This window comes from Paroedura picta, chromosome 6 (genome assembly GCF_049243985.1).
Source record: "Paroedura picta isolate Pp20150507F chromosome 6, Ppicta_v3.0, whole genome shotgun sequence".
In the NCBI taxonomy this organism is placed as follows: Eukaryota; Metazoa; Chordata; class Lepidosauria; order Squamata; family Gekkonidae; genus Paroedura; species Paroedura picta.
The window spans coordinates 43,148,949-43,166,525 of NC_135374.1; the positions used below are offsets into that span (position 1 = coordinate 43,148,949).

A 17,577-nucleotide genomic window follows, 5' to 3' on the forward strand; every position below is an offset into this window, starting at 1 on the left:
TTAAAAATGCCATGAGGGCTTGATCCTGACTGGGCTTGCCATTTGGCAGCACTTGGTAATCTTATCTCCTCCCCCATGCCTCTTCAAGTTCAGCATTTAAAAGGCATAGAGGGAGGGGAGCATAAAGTGTCCTCTTCCACCCACTTTAAGCTTCCAATTCTAAATCTCTATTTCAGTGGACAGCAGATTCATACAATCAAGTTTCTTTACTGTTTCAAATGTTAGCTTGTTGTTTCATTAGAGTGTATATTTCTAACTGTAGACCAATTTCCTTCTCATTCTACGGCTGATAAGTACTCTGAAGCAAGTGAAAACTTGGGAGTTGTAGATGACTACAGTGTAGATGCCTATAGGAATTGTAATAACTGAATACTATAGATCAGTGGTCCCCAACCCCCTACCGGTCTGGGGACCAGTCCCGGTCCGTGGATCAGTCGGTACCGGGCTACAGCTCCTCCTTGTACTCCTCCCCGGCTGCTTCCTCGGGGGCTGCCCTGCTACTCTGCCACCGGCTCACCTTTGGTGTTCTCCGGCAGCCGCCATAGCTGGGGCTCCCCCTTGGCGTGGCACTGCGCAGCTGCTGCTAGCAGCGCCGCCCAGCGAGGGGTCGGAAGTCAGGGGCGCCGGCAGGAAAGCAAGCGAAGCAGGGGCTCAGGCGGCGGTGACATCCCTCGGCGAAAGACTACCCCCCCCAGGCCTCAGTAAAATTGTCAAGCGTTGACCGGTCTCCGGTGATAAAAAGGTTGGGGACCGCTGCTATAGATTATCTTAAATAGCTATTACATAGTTTATTAGAGTGCTTTTTTAATGTAAAAAATGGCAGATAAACAATATTTTAAAAATTGCCTTCATCTGCAGTATATCACCCTAGGGTAGCGATCCCCAACCTGTGGGCCTCGGACCACATGTGGTCCTTCAACTAATTGGAGGTGGGCCCCGAAGGATGCCTTCTCTCCCCCCCGGCCCTTTACAACAGTGGTCCCCAACCTTTCTGAGGTTGGGGACCGGCAGGGCATTGGGGCGCGGCCCGCGGCCCGCGTGCGGGCCACGCCCCCGCATCGGGCCGCGCCCACGGGCTGCGCCCCCGCATCGGGCCGCGCCCCCGCATCGAGCCGCACCCGCACATTGGGCCGCGCCCGCGGGCCGCACCCCCTCATCGGGCCGCGCCCACGAGCCACGCCCGCACGGGCGCGGCCCGGCCGCGGCTCCTTCTCCCCGCCCTCCCGCAGTAAGAAGCTTCCCGGGCCGCAAGCTTGCGGCCTGGGAAGTTTTTTACTGCGGGGGGGCGGGGAGAGGGAGCCGCGGCCCGGCGCCATGGCCTTCGCGGCCCGGCACCGGGCTGCGGCCCGCAGGTTGGGGACCACTGCTTTACAACACACTTCGGGTGTCATTGTCTCCCATCACTCCCAGATGGGACTATCTCGTTGCAGAGAAACAAGCTCAGGGTTCCCATTGATTTGTCATTGTCATGAGTTAAAATTTCCATGAAAATAAAATGTTCCTTATGTTCATTGTTGTGGCGTGTCTGTATCTTATTTTGAAGAGATGTTTAAACATTACCATAGTGATCAGAGAGCGTTAGGGCAGTGGTTGAGAGTAGAGGAGTAAACTACCCCCCCCACCGGGCCTCTGTAAAAGGCGTTGAGTAGTCCCCGGTGAGTGGTCCCCGGCGTTGAGTGGTCCCCGGTAATAAAAAGGTTGGGGACTACTGCCCTAGGGGACACTTTGGTGAGATGTCTATTCTGGGGGCCATTCCGCACTCGTTCAAAATTGCACGATGGTTGCAAATTGAAATCGCTACTGATTTGCTGTTATGCACAACGTCGTTGACAATCTGCAACATTCCTGAAACCGATCCGCAAAAAGCGCTTTGTTGTAGCGCTTTCAGGGAAATCCCCAAAAGTGGATTCACCCTCCAGAAAGCGCTACACTCTTGCAAGCAATCTGCAACACTAGCGGGAAAGTTCTGTGCGTTGCCATTGTTGCGGTTTCTGCAAAGTCCCTCCCCCTGGCTCTCTCCTCTGATCTTCCGGCGAAGCGATCGCCATTTTTTTCTCTCGGAGCAAGCGGAGATCAACGCACCGGTGAGCCTTCGTTTACCCAGCGAGGCTTCCCTGGCTGCAGTCCCTCCCCAGAGCTGTTTTAAGTCACCAAGCACCAAGCAACACATAGCCCAGTTTGTTGGTTTATTTTCCCTTTATTTTTCACTCTATTTTTGGCCCAAAATTGCGCCCGTGCGGGGGGGTATTTTTTTCTCACTCGGGGGGAGTATGGCAACGATGAAACAGCAGCTGAAACACCACCTGCTAGCTAGATGGGTCTCTCTGTTGCAACGAATCAACGCAGATTCGTTGCAACATGTTTTTTTTTTAAAACCCTCCTTAAAGGGAAAGGGGCTTTTGGGGAGCATGATAACGGCCGCCCATTGGCTGCTCGTTTGATTGACGGCCAGGGGTGGGACAAAGCTTGGCAATATCGCTTCCTGGCTAGCGATTTTTGCCGAGACCGGAAACCTGTGGGAAACGATAGAAACGCAACTGGATTCCACTACAAAGCCAGGCATGCATAACGACGAATTCCACAATTTAAAATGGCGTTTTTTCATTCCGCAACCAATTTGCTACATAGATCCTGGTGCGGAATGGCCCTTGGTCTTTACAGGGCTGTTGAATCAGCATGGGGAGGCATCATAGCATGTCTGAGCGAACGTGTCAATATAGACCGGTATCCCCATACCTATGTGAGCCTGTGGCCCGTATTATACTATTATTATATATAAGGTTTAAATTCTCAAAACTTGTAAAATTGATAAATATACTGAAGACTCAGAGGACTTGTCACTGATGAAAGAATCTCACTGAAAAGGGATATTACCTGAATTCCCTTTTGACAGAAGTCCTACAGAATAAAGAAATAAGGAAAACTACAAAAAGGGACACTTTTCTTTCTTTTATAAACAGAGGAATGTACTTGAGAGCAAAGAGGTAACAAGTAGGGGAAATATCTGGAACCCCAGCAAAAAATCACTGGCAATGAAAAATCTAGTTGCCAGCCATGTGCAGAGGAGAAGTTAGGAGGGACTGGATTGGTTGAGAGTGGGGTAGTAGACTATACGTATCTGGCTTTGGCTGAGGAGGTCTCCCTCTGAACTACCCAAAATGCTCACTAGAGAGTTTAATGGGAGGAGCAAGAGTAGGTGACTGAGGGTGATGTAACCCACTTCCCTCTCTGTCTGAGACTATCAGAAGGGATTGGAGGGTCACCCAGAGTGGGACTCCAGTCAACAAAATAGTCATCAGGGAGGGATGGACAGCCTGACCCCAAGGCCCAACAGAAGATTGCCATGGGTCTGCCTACTATGGTAGACTTGAAAGACAGTTTACTCATTCTTTTTTCAGAGTTTTTTTTCCAATTGGAAAAGTTGAAAAAAAACTTCTAATGGAAAAGAAGATTGCCAGTTCTACAGTTTTCTACTCATTTAGGCCTTTAAATATCTGTATCATACCCTTTGGTGATGTTTTCCTTTTTTCAAGCTTTTGTGTGACAGAAGAATTATTGTTGTTAGTTCTGATCCCCGTTTTTTATCGTTCTGGTTTGTGATGTAGATCTGGTGTTGAAATTTGAAATTCGTTCTCATTCTAATTATGATGTTATATTTTTAACAGAATGTGAGCTGCCTTGACAACTATGAGTGCAGAGTAAAATGTTTTGAACAAGTCGAATGTTGGGCTGACTGGAGCTCTTCCTATTATGGTGCAATCACTGTTATGCAGCCTAGGCAAAGTTTAGTGCTGCAGGAAAAGGTGGGGAAACTAGAAGAGGAAAAATGCATATTATTTTATAACCTCTCTCTACGAAAGCATGATGTAGCAGTGGTGTAATGCAGCTTCACACAATCATGCTTTAAATTAGTTGACCTTTTAGTAAAATCAGGACTCCGCCAGTAGCTGTATTGTCCTATTGTCAAGTATTCCTGTGTCAAGGACTACTGGCTCCAAGCTAAGCCAGTTAATGCATATTCCCTAATATTCTCCCAATACATTGCAAGTTGTATTCAACAACTCTGAATGTAAGCCTGGGTACGTTTTTAAAAGTGTCCTATGGACACTTCTGCCTTGGTGGTTCTGTTTATATCTTGTGATAGGTTGGGTAATATAGGTTAATTTGTGAAGCATGTTTATGTGTAGAAAATTAGCCTTGGTGTAGGAAACTGAATTAAAACCATTCTGGTTTTATAGCAGCTTGAAAAGCACTTTTAAATTAAATGATTACACTTTTTAATATGCACAAGGATTAAAATCCAAACTGAAATTGGTGGCAAAGATTCCAGCATTTTAAGAGGAAATACTGTTTCATAAATGGTGTTTCTTTCAGTGTGGGCTTCTGCTCTTAGCAAGATATCAGATTCTGTTGGGATCTAGGAAGGAAATTATGGGGAGATAGCACTGTCCTCAAATGTATATCTCCTTCCAAATGCAAAAAAATAAGTTGAACAACCAAGAACAATTTAAAAATTTTAAAAAATCACCCTTGTTTTACTTGTGGACTCCTGGAAGTCATATTTGTGGGTATAAATGAGATCATTTGGCCTAATTAGTTCCAAGCTTAATTAGCAGCAATTATCCCAACATGGGAGTAATACCCAAGTAGGAAGTACTGAGTCCTCGATTAGATAGATCTCTAATTGGTGTTACAATATTGTAATTAAAGCCAGCTTATACGCCTCTGCCTCCGCAAGCGATTTGTTTTATGTCTGATTAAACAGGGAGTCCAGCCGCCTCAAGGAGACCATTGAACACTGATGCAGAAGACAGCATGCTATCCCTTGTAGGGCGAAAATGATGAAATAGATATTTGTAAAAATGGCCCAGGCCTCATTCACCTCTGTTGCAGCTCCTCTAGAATTAACGAGGTTGTGCAGCAGGGATGGTATAACCTCTATATATTTCACACTAAAGTATATACTCATTAAAACAGGCACTTTGGCAATTATGTATTCTGTTTAGTGCAAGTTAACACCTGCAATTTGTGACAACCAGATGTAGAACCAAGTGTAAATGATTCTAGTGTTATTGCTCATTTCATTCCCTTCCTTCCCTGTTTACCCTTCCCGCAAAGAGAAGAAAAAGAAGAGCTGGTTTTTATACGCCGCTTTTCACTGTCTGAAGGAGTCTCACAGGGACTTACAAATGCCTTTCCCTTCACCTCCCCACAGCAGACACTCTGTGAAGTAGGTGGAGTTGAGAGAGCCCTAAGAGAACTGTGACTGCCCCAGGGTCACCCAGCTGGCTGCATGTGGAGGAGAAGAGAATCTGGTTCCTCAGATCAGAGTCCCCCGCTTTTAACCTCTACCCCATGCTGGCTCCTGGCATAACCCAGTGCATGGGGTTCAGGTAAATGCCTGGTTTTTGAAACTGATGATATTGTTTGCTTATAGACCAGCTTTCAACTAAAAACGCTCCATAGTTATCGCTATGAAATAAAATCAAAATCAATTTCAGCAATGCCAAACAGTCAGTTTCTATTCCCCACAATAGCACCTAGTGGTACAGTCCAAAGGCCCTTCCAAACAGGCAGAACTTCAGAACCCTCTGGAAGGCCACTTTCAAAGCTGGGGGGAGGGAGTTCCCCATTCAGGGGGCAATCGCCAAACAAGCCCTCCCTGGGTTTCCTCCAGCTGAAATTCCCTTCAGGCTGGTTCCCAGGGGGAAGCCCACAGAGCTGATTACCAGTTTTGGGTTGGCTGATATGTATGGAAGCAGTCCTTCAGAAGCTCTGTGTGAGGCTTTAAACATCAAGGCAGCACCTTGAGTCTAGAAAGAAGCTGAAGACCCGGCGTAGATGATACAACTCACTCTCTTAATGTTATCACTCTAAGGACCTGAGCTGAAGTGTCCAGACTAGTGTGGCCTCCTCTTGAACTTATGGGGATGAGGCTAGATTTTGCATGGTGTTTGTCATTTGCACCGTAAAGCTTGGCCAGTCATTAAGAGGGTGGTACCTTCCTAAGACCTTCTGTCCCTGGTTTGGAAAGCGGAATGAAATGTTATCTTGTTGGCTCTTCGGATGATTGCATCAGACATGTTTGTGTGTGTGTGTGTGTGTGTGTCAGTTGTGGCTCTGTGTAAGATAAATGATCGTAAACCAAATGCTGTAATTGAATTGTGGGTGAGAAACTAATAGGCAGAAAGCCTATTTGAATTCACTTTAAGAATGCTCTGAAATTATGGCTCCATTTTTAGATCTTACATGTCTCTGCAGTTTTATATGGGTGTTCATGGGCAGGTTACATATTTGCCGACTTTACCTGTGATGAATACAGGTTCCTTTGCAAGTTCTTTCATCTTACGTATTCTTAATTACCTTGCAGAGCAATCCTAAGGGGAGAGGGGGAGGGAATCGGAATAGGGACCTGACTAAACCCTATGCAGGCATAACTCAGAGTTGCACTAGTGTGAGGGCATTTTACACTGGTGCAGGGCTGTAGTGATGCTGTGCTGCTGAGTCCCACTGGTGCAGGAGTGCCACAGATGCATGCCAGTGGAGCAGTAGCACAAACCCTGCTGCAGTTGTAGAAGTGGGCGTCTAAGGGATGTAGTGGCAGTTTCCAAAGAGTTTCCACTGAGGGAAAGCCACCCCCGGAGCAGAAGCAAAGTTGCACCGGCAAAAAAGGTGTTGTAGCCCATTGACAACCATTACAACTTTAAATTAATTCCCCCTCACCACAGTTGTAACCATGCACATGGGACCCCCAGCAGCTCAACAAACTGACTAAGTGTATACCCAACCACCACACCCCCGGGGTGGTGGCGCCGTGTCCCGCCTTGCAGGCCAGATATCTGGTCACCTTACCCTTGACATTTCCAGGCTCCCAGGCCAGAGACTGAGGGAGGTGAGCTGTGTCCGGGGGGGTGGGGCGAGCAGGGTGTAAGGACTTGGTGCCTGCCTAGAAGCTCCTTAGGATTGACTGCTGTGTTCTCCCCTGTGCCTAGGTCCCTAATCCCTGATGTTCATGGCTGATGTGGACCAGTTATGCATCCAGACCCCGAGGAGGTGCATGGTCCTGCGGTCGCTGAGCATCACAGAGTCCATGGCTCTGGCGCCTGAGGCGAAGGTGATGCAGAGCGCGGACTCAGTGTCTTTGGATGGCAGCAGCTCTGCCCTAGCATACACAGAAAGGGGAAGGGCATGTCAGGTGCCCTTGGACCAGGTGTCGTGGCTGCTGGTGGCCTGGTGGAGGGAGGGGATTCTAGCCCCTTGCTGGGCCCCCAGGCATGGATTCATATCCGCCACAGCCCATCCTGCTCACCTTTTCCTCCATGTGAGTGACAGTTGAATAAGTGGTTGGAGAACCTGGAGGTGCTTCTTGTTGTAGCAAGGGACTTGGATGAGGGACAGGGGCACATCGAGAGTCAGGTGAGAGACCTATCTTGTATCTGTCTGCCCCTTTTCCTGCTGTGCCTCCGGTGGGGGTGGCACACGGGTTGGCATGATGATGCCCTCAATGGCACGGGGTTCTGCTGAACGCTGTGGTGAGTGGGGGACACCCTTACATTGATGTTCTTGTTGGTTGTCACCCACTGGGCCTCTGTGCACTCTGCATGTGGAGCACTGCTGTGGGGTACATGCAGGGCTGATGGGTGATGTTCCCCTCCCCACTGACAGGGAGCTGGGGCTTGTAGTGGGGGTTGATTTCTTATCCTAAGCCAAAGGCAGAAGCTGTGGTTTACGTTCAAGCCACAAAGGAAGTGAAGGAGGTTACCACTTTCCGTTCTGTGGCCAGAAAATTTGACTGTTGTACATCTAAAAACCTCTGCCACTTCCTCTTCCTCTTCCTCTAGGAATATCATATTCTCAGGTATGTTCTGCTGGCTTCGGAAAGCTTTCTCATACTATTAAATTCAGTGACTTCAGCATCTTCCAGGAGGAGGTATATAGCTTTGTTTACAGCAAACAAAGATTGTCTTGAAAGCCATTTTTGTATGGTTTTTAGTTAGCATTTTAACTTGGTGCTTACCTAGTTTAACCCTTGTTCTGTAAACTTTTTTCTGTCGCCATGAGGCATAGAGTGTACTCCCTTTTTCTCTGTACTACCCCCTTTAAATTACTCCAACTCACATGTCTCTCTGAAGCCCTCTTTCTCAATTATTTCTTTTCCTCTGTCTTCCATGCTGATTTGTCCCTCAGTTTTGTTTGGTGTTGCCAGCAATGGATTAGGTAATGAGCAGTGGATGGGGGGACTTACCAGGAGCAGGAGGGAGGGTCTGCTGATGTGAGTGACATGCAAACATCATTGCCCACATGACCCAGAAGTGACATCATCACTTCTGAGACATTGGGGTGATGCTCTGGTATTTTGGTGAAAACTCGATGGTAGAAGCCAAATTTACTATTAGAGGTTTTACCCAAATACCAGAGTATCACCCCCGATGCCCTGGATGTCCTCTACTGGCCAGCTAATTAGTGGCTGGATGGTAGGGCCTTTCAGCAGGGGACCTCCACCTCCACTAGTGTGTCTGGGAACCCTAATTTTGTTACTTTGATTTTTCTGTACCTTATAGATTCCTTTGTACCACTGTCTCTCAGGTATCTCCTTTTCTTCCTTCCGCCATCCTAGTGTGTTTGCACCTCTATCCATCAATTATGCCTTCATTGTTTAAAATCTTCTTAAAGGACATGCAAGTTTAATACAGAGGACAGAGAGCAAAGAGAGCGAGTGTATGTGTACATATTTAGAAAAAAATAAGTGTCTTGGTGAATATGTAGACAAATCAGATTAATTTTTTAAAAGATTGGAAACACATAATAAGATGGATATTGATGAGGATAATTTTATTAGAAATGTTGGAACAGCAAAATGTATGTCCAGACATCTACTGCCAGCACTAAAGACGGTAAAATAAGGATAGAGTATCTTTTTTTCCTTTTCTCCCTTTTTCATTAATCACCCTAAAGAATAACACAGAACATGTCACTAGGAGTGAACAATGCACCGTACTAATGATGTACATTCAAACTAATTACATGAAAATTAGGAAGGGAAGCAGAATGTGCTGCAAAGGGATGCAATTTCACTCTACAACTACCTCAAATGTAGTAGAGAAGTGAGCTATTTTTGGTAAAAACAGGTAGAAGAATTATTACTTAGTTTGCTGATTTCTGTGGTATCTTTGATTCCATATAGGGCCCCAAGGCAGCTCACAACTATCTTAAATAAAAACATAAAGATAAACTCCTCCATGAGTCCCAATAAAAGGATACACAGAACCTTCAAGCAGTCAGTCAGGACTGAAAAAGGAATGCTTTCACCCATCCCCAAGGCCTGTAAAGCTGACACCAGCTGGGGTGGCGGTAGATAGTGGAGGTCCATAACCTGGGGGCAGTAGCTGAAAAGGCCCTCTCAGGAATCTCAACCAATCTTACCTTAGGCAAGGCAGTTTCCGCCTAAATATCAGGCATGAGATATAACTCAGCCCTTAACAACTTTTGGTTAATGTTCTGAAGGTCTTTAACAATCAGAAACAGAACATTCTAGAATAATGGTCTTGGAAAAGATGCCAAAGCAAAACACCTCACTGATTTCCTGATGGATTTATGATGGATTTATTCACCAGGGTCAGGAATTTTCTTCCCAACCTGGGGCATTAGATAGTGCTCCAATCAGAAGATATTGCATGTCGGGAACATGTGTTTCTAATACAAACCAACCCCATCAAAGCTAAAAGCAGTCCATCAGCCATAGGTGCCCACCAACAGTTGGGGATTTCGTTACCTCCTATGCTTGTTTAGAATCCCAAAGTGAGGAAGCCTGTCAACTGCCTGGCATTTGCATAGCTGGTGATCTGCTTTTGGCCTAGGCAGTTACATTGGCCAAGATACCCAAATAAAATTCCCTTGGGAAGCTTTCATTGGCTTAGCTCCACCAAGTGAGTTATCTGGAATTGTTTGTTCTGCATCCTGCCTGCTTGTGGACTGAGTGGCATGAATTGAATGTTATGTGAATGAGAATGCCTCCTGGGGGGAGCGGGGGATAGGATACAGTGTCTTTTGGAGCCTTCTCTGTGAAAAGTATGAGGATCCATATTTAAGAGAGTACTGTTCTTTGAGATTTGGGGCAAACATGGATACTATGAGGAATTGTATTAGTTCTTAATATTTAGCCAGTGCATCCATGTTTTTCTGGACTTGCCTTGTGAACCCTGCCTTGGATTTAGCAAATATTTGTTTGTGCTGTTATTTCAGGTTTCAGTCTTACATCTCAGGGCTTCCTTCTCATTGCAGATTCTGTGTGGATTTCAGATCCCCGGTTGTTTGCTGTTGATTGACACATTTTGCATTAGTTCAGGCTGTACCTAGCTGACTTGTTTGTTGATTTAGAGCAGATTCAGCTGGAATGGCAAGAGCACACTGTTTTGCTAATGCTTTCTCATTTATGCTGTTTAGAATGAATCAGAGGCTTTTGTTGTATGTGCCTGAAATACTTGTTCCCTAATTTGAGCTCCTTTCTCTTATGGCCAGTCGCGCATTGAGAAAAACATCATGAAAGATTGACACCAGTGTGGTGCTGGAGTTATGCTAGGAGTCTAGTGGAGGAATGTGGAATAGCTCCTAGGAGGAAACAAACAATGAGCAATCCTCACTTATAGTCTACTGGAATGTAAACCAGATACATCAGCCCAAATAATCAGAAGATTCCTGTGTGGTCATAAGCCTGGTATGTGACAGTGACTTCAGTTTGTACTGAATGTGCTTTCAGATCATACTTCCCAAGTGAAGGCTGTACATGAAAAGAGCATTTTAAAAGTGGTCCCCAAAGAGCCATTATATATTGCGGAGTCCTGAACTTTCCATTAACATCTCACCTTAGCCTCTAACCTTGACAGTGGGTCACAGCAGTTATTTCACTTACTAGGTGTGAAGATCAGATTTTGCCATGTGAGGATTATTGCTCTATCAGGTGTATTACATTATCTGTTGGTGCTTTGTTTCCCTTCGTTTTCTGAGGCTTTCATGGAAGCATATCATTAAACATACTTGTGTGATTCCATCCTTTTTAGCCATATGCTTCTTTTGCAAGACATTGGTTGCTTTTATATGAGAAGGATATTTCTCCTTAATTTATAATATACATTCCCTCAAACATTATATTAGGGTACGGATTGTTCTGCTTTTTCTGTGGACTCTAGAGCAAGGAGCAGTAGGAGAACAGATACTCTTAACCCTGGCTCAGAGGGTTTCAAGCTGTAGGCATATAACAGTGGCATGGTGTATGACATTTAAAACAATAAAATGTATTTTATTTCTTTATACTTTATGATATTGTATACCTGCGGTGGAATGAGATAGGAGGGACCAAGTTTCAGATTTGTACTAGATCCAGAAAAACTATGCTTTGGCTCTGCACCAGAGTAAATATCTACATATCCTATTTTAAGCAACTGCTGTATTGGTTAACCTAGTTTTTAAGATTGCCCTGTGAATTACTAACAATAGAGCTGAAGAAGAACTTAGATAACATTTTAGAAGTCAACATTTTTGTGCCCCAAAGCCAATAAAAATTTCTAAAGTGAACCATCAAGTTTTAGTGAATCATCCGTCCAGGTGTCGTATTTTCCACTGTCAAAGGATTGAAGTAGATGTCATTTTATCTTACAGTTTTGCGAGAGACAATTCATTGTAAGGTGTTTTGGGTGGCAACTGGCAGCTAGGTAGATATACAAAATAGCATTCCTTTGAATATTAGATTCTGAGGACCAACAGCAAGGAATATTTATTACCATAACACCCCAGTTATGTGAGCTTCCCTTATGCATATGGCTGGCTACTGCTGGAAATGGAATGCTGTTCAAAATGAATTTTGGTCAGAGCCAGCAAAACAATTTGAATGTTTTCTGTTGGCTTTCCCACCTGTCTAGAGAGTCAAGATGCTGGATGATTGATTCTGCTGTTATCAAGTAAACTGACAGAGCTGCGATTTGAAGGGGAGACTCTTGGACTGAAACCAAGCTCTCAGATTACTGGACCACACTGCCTGTGACTAGGTATGATGACGTTCTTTTTTTAAAATAATGTTCAAAGGATCAGATAGAAGTGCAAGAGGAATTTGTAGACCTCTGTAAAATATGTGCCTACAGAAATTTCCCTCATCCTGAAAAAGAAAAATAATGTTAAAAGTATCTGTTAGATTCTCAGTCACCACCACCCACAATTGATGCCATCATCCCTGGCCACAATCGGAGGAATGTCTGACAAAATTGCTTTATCTGCTTCACACATAGAGCTTGCAGAATCAATTGGCTGTAGAGACTTTAGAGTTCTGCGGATAGACCCAGGAGACATCCCTATCAAGCAAAGTGTGCTATGCACTTTTAACTCCAAGTTTTCAATTATCACTGTTCCTTGAAGTGTTTCTCTCTTTCTATAAGTACTGATTCAGCACCACTGCACATTTTTGTTTGATAGCAATATTCAGCCTTGCCAAAGATTGATCAAAATATTATTAATACAGATATTTCAGTTCCCATGACATTATATAATAGCTATTATCTAGCTTCTTGCACCTTTAAAAAAATGTTTTGGTTTGCTGTAGACTGTGAAATCATTACATTGAAATTTCTGATTAACATGTGGTAATCTTGGTTTTTTTGATGCCCGCTAAGTGGTCTTACTATTTCCTGCTTGGTCCACAGACCAAGTTAAGAAGAGCTGTTTAAGGTCCCTTGAAGGGCTTGAGCTTGCTTAGAAAAACGTTTAGCTTTTTTTGTTTTGTTTTTGGCTTTAGATCTATGCCACATGTTTTGAAACCTTTCTGTTTCAAAAGCAGTTTCTGTGCAACACAACAGCCACTATAGTATAACGAAAACTCATCTAAAGTCCCTTTGGACTCTCAAAATTAGTTTCACAGTTCTTTGAATTGTGTCCAAGGCCTTTAATGTAGGAATGGAGGAATCAGAAATTGCCTAAGGCCACCTAGTTTGATGATGATGCTAATAATAATTATTTTATTTTTATAGCCCACCCTTCCTGGTTGACTCAGGGCGGGTTTCAACAGGCATGTACATGCACTAAAATTCGCCCCCTGGAGCAGAAGACATCTGGAATGATGGGTTTTCTCTTCAGCTTATTAGGGAGACAGGAGAAAGAAAAATACCCTCCTTCCACTTCCTGTCATGTGTGCTGCCTCTCCTTCTCCAGTCTTTCTCCTGCTTATGAATTTAGTAGCAGAAGCTAGGATTATGCTGCTCTCCCTACCACTTGGCAGGAGAAAGACTAGAGAAGAGGCAGCATGCATGACAGGAAGTGAAAGGAGGGCGTTTTTCTTTTTCCTGCTTCCCTGATTAGCCAAAGAGAAAACCCATCATTCCAGATGTCCTCCTTACTCCAGGGGAAAAGGACCCCCTACAGGTAAGTCCGATGGTCGTTACATTAATAACAATTGATAACAAATTAACTTTCCCAAATAAATTATGAATGAAATTATATTATTAGACCACCTCTATTATGGTCTTGTGATGGGGGGGGGGGGTCGGGGGCTTCATTTCTGCTACAAAGTTAGTTTGAGGATGGTGTGTTTTGAGGAGGGAGGCCAGCGCTGTCTCAGGGTTAATTTCCTGGCCTCAACCATTGGAATTAGCTCACAATAGTTGGTTGTCATCCTATACTAGAAAAATATTTATTTTACATTGACAAGAACTTTTATAACAAGAGAATGGTGAATGGAGCTAGTGGTTGTGATAGGGTGATTAGGATAGAAATCTAGATGGGCTTGATAGGATATAACAATGTTAGGGATGCACCTACTTTTTATCTGCTATACTTAATCTAGCCCTAAGGTTTACATGGCAGAGAAAGTCATACTAACTAAGCATTCCAATATCTATTATCCTGTTTTAAGATAAATGAAACTAAGTCTGAAGACAGTTTATTGTGTCTTCTAGCATATAGCCCTATCTCTCCCAGTAAAATGGACTGTTTAAAGGAAATCTTACTCAGCCATTATCAAGGCATATTTATTTAGTTAAATATCTTGTCTCTCCATTCAGAGCAACTTTACTAAAGTAAAAGTTAAGCAGCAACAGGAAAGAACAGTGAGCCAGATACCAAATCAGTAAAGCAACAGACCAGAAATCCACACAAGACAGTAGTAAACTATGATCAGCATTAAATATCAGTTGGCAAATGCCCTCTTGAAGAGGATTATTTTGCACCTTCTGCTCAGTAATACAAAGAGAAGGAGACCTGTAGACGTCCTCTGGCAAGAGGAGAGAGGGCCTGTGATACTTGTAGAGCTCCTACTTTGAATGCAGAAGAGTCAAGATTGTGCCATTTCTGGTTAAAAGCATCAGGTAGTGTATGATCTGAAAGACCACGAGAACCTGTATAGCTGCTGCCAGTCAGTTCAGGCTTTGATAGACCAAGGGTCTGACTAAGTATAAAGAAGAGGCATGTGCTAAGACCATCCCAAAGGACCTGAGCCAAAACCTGAGAACAGTTTATATGGAGCTGAGGAAGTCACATCCTTATCAGCAGGAAGGGACTTTCAGGAGCAACTATTCATTATTGTCTATTCCTTAGAGAGGGTCCTTTAAAAAAAAATCTTCCCAATGGCAAACTGTTGCCTTTCTTGGCCTCTAGATCATCATACCAGTTGTAACAGGTAGCTAATTTCATCATTGACTTCTTTAAAGAATTTCTTCGTTTGTTGTCACTAGGACCCATTATGCACGGGGGTTTTAGCGCACATTCGGGGTGGAATGGCAGCGACTAAAATCACCGATAACGCACGGAGCCGGCTGCAACCGGCCGCAGCTTCGGTGCATGCCGCCGAAAAAGCCGCGTCAGTGAAACGCGGAAGAAAGCGCAGCTTCCGGGTGACCGGGGCGCAACCAGAAGCGGCGCCCGGATCACTGCGTGCATAATCGGTTACTCTGGGTTTTGCCGCCGTCGCACCCCGCCCCGTACATAACTGGTATGCGTCGCGTCTTCCCCCTCCGCGTTTTCCATGTGACCCGAAATCGCCGTTTCGGCGGCCGTGCATAATGGGCCTAGCAGAGCCATTCTAAGCAAAGTCTATTGATGCTCATGCATCAAACAAGTCAGATATAACTCTGTTTAGGGTTACACTGTAAATTATAGAATGAAAAGTGAAATTTAGGGTTTATTCCAGATGGATACGCCCTCTTTGAAGAGATAAAACTGGCCTCAACCAGGGCCAGGGCTTTTTCAGCCTTGGCCCCAGCCTGATGGGATGCTCTGCCTGAAGACCTCAGGGCTCTCTGGAATCTTAAACAATTCTGGAAGGACTGCAAGCCAGAACTGTTCTGACAGGCCCATGGTTTAGGCCAGGAAGAACTTCATAGATGCTGGCCTCCCTGCAAGACAACCCATCTGCCAATAAAAATCCCTCCAAGTTCTGGTCAGCCCTCATAAAGGCTCAAATTATTGGAAGGAGGTGGCTTTAAAAATGTTTTAATGTTTTAAATCTTGTAATGTTTAATTTGTATGCTCATTTTTAGGTTTGTTTTCAGCCACCCTGAGCTAACCAGGGAAGTGCAGGGTACAAATATTATAATTATATCGATAGTTTTAAATTATGTAGTTTAGTTCCTTGGTGTATTTTTATTGAGTTGATGTATATTAAATTCAGTGTCATTATACAGTCACTTTTAGTTAGCCTTTACATTGTTCTAAAATTCTTACCAGCATGCTTACAATTAATAGTTTGTTAGAAAGAGAGCTGTTTAAAGGGTTAAATGGTATTAATTTGGATGATTGAGGCTATAATGAAGATGAAATTTTTTTTAATGTCAGTCCATCATCTATGATCCTAGTGGATACTGGCAAGAAATTAAATTCTTCACAAGACTGAGAAGCTGCAAGTTTCATGGTACAGAGGTTCATCAAACAGTTGCTTGTTTGATGCATGAGCATCAATGTCGGGATTCAGCAGTGACTGCAATTAGTTTGACATTTAAGAACTAGGATTAATTTCCTGATTTAAAAATGACAGTCTGGGACATCCTATTGTAGTCTGGGAAAAAATTGGACAATAAAAATCTGACATTTGTGCTTAGTGTCTACTTGATAGTACATGTTCAGAGTTCCTAGAATGTGTATTGAACATAAAAGTAATTGGATTACATTATTTAGTTTAATTTACTATGAGTTCTTACCATAGTTCTTCTGAAGTCAGTGAGCTTGGTCATTCTTACACAAGAAGCAAGATACATCCTCTAGTTTTTCTAGAATGCAGAAAACATTCCATGAATTAAAGCCACTCATAAAGCAAAGAAAATGCTATGTACAAAATAAAGAGGGAAAAATGACTTTTGGGGAAGGGAAGCCTTGAAACATAGGAGCAACAAGCTGTTTAGCCTCATGTCTTTAGCTAACCAAAGGGTCCTTTGAAAAACTAACTTACACCCATAAGCTACTCTGGAACTATCTTCAATTTCTAAAGCAGTTCATTGTTCAAGAATAAAGTCCAAGACTGGAATCCTACACCCCATGCACATGGAGCACAGATTGTGAAGTGACTTTTTCCACTAATAGGTAAATCCACAAGTGTAGGAATACGGGGGGCAGACAACCTGTGGGAAAATGAGGAGTCATTGCGTGGAAAGGAAGAGTACCTGTGTGGCGACATTTCCTCAGTTACTCCCCAACAACCTGTACCAACCCCAGGTACTGCTATGTATTTGTGTGCATATCCTGTAATTAATGGCATGCACTTTCAGGAAAGTAACCTGAAGCTATTTGGAATTCCCCAGATGCATCTGGGGTATGTGTAGCAGGATGGGATGGTGGGGAGTGGGCAACATGGTAGGTATTTGGAAGTTGATAGTTAACAGTGAGGATTATATTATCATATTGTACAGTCTCAGGTGTACATGGATCTTCTCTCAGGCCTTTAGTTTGGGATTTGGGAAACTGTAATCAGGTACAGCATTTCTCTGAGGCTCAGCTCCACATAGAGCAACTTCTGTCATTTATGGTGATTCTGTAAAAGGTTGAAGAGCAGAGAACAAGTCATGGCTGTAAGCCTCAGGAGACAAGTAACCCTTGAGGGTTTTTTTTACTTTTGGTCTTATTACTATGCAATGAGGATATAAGTCTCTGGAGCAGGAATCCTTGATGTATCTGTCTCTCATTTCCTTCATTTTACACATACCAGAATTAGTACAGCATCTAGACAAACTGGAAATTGGGTAGGAGATGTCTTATCCATAGGGGGTGATTATGTGTCAGCCCCATATTCCTTTATTGCCTTTGTACATACTCATGAACAAAAGCAACGAAAGCACTATTGTAATGATTCACTCTCTTACTATTCCCTTCCTGGTCACTTATCTTGTGAGTGCTGGGAAGAGACTCATTGGAAACAGGCTCAGGGAAAGGGACTAATCTGGAAATGCAAGAAGCTAGCAGAGGCTGGATACCTAGTACTCAACAAACCATTCATGCAAAATAAAACAGTAAACTGCCTAGGTGATAAAATGTATCACTTCACACTGCAGGTAGAAGGGCTGTATTTTTGAGTGTTCCTCCTGTGTCAAAAGATGTCCTACTTGTAGTAAG

The 17,577-nt window shown here is 43.8% G+C and overlaps 1 protein-coding gene across 4 annotated transcripts in view; it reads left to right on the plus strand.

The window, feature by feature from the left end:
* The window catches only part of BCL9 (BCL9 transcription coactivator), a 110,383-nt gene that overhangs the window by 33,336 nt on the left and 59,470 nt on the right, over positions 1 to 17,577 (plus strand). For 3 of the 4 annotated variants that reach the window (XM_077342311.1, XM_077342308.1, XM_077342313.1), the window contains exon 2: positions 11,916 to 12,041. The gene's annotated coding sequence lies outside the window, so the exon portion shown is untranslated. Of the gene's footprint in view, positions 1 to 6,992; positions 7,115 to 11,915; positions 12,042 to 17,577 lie in introns of those variants that run through there. The other variant, XM_077342310.1, reaches the window with a different exon arrangement.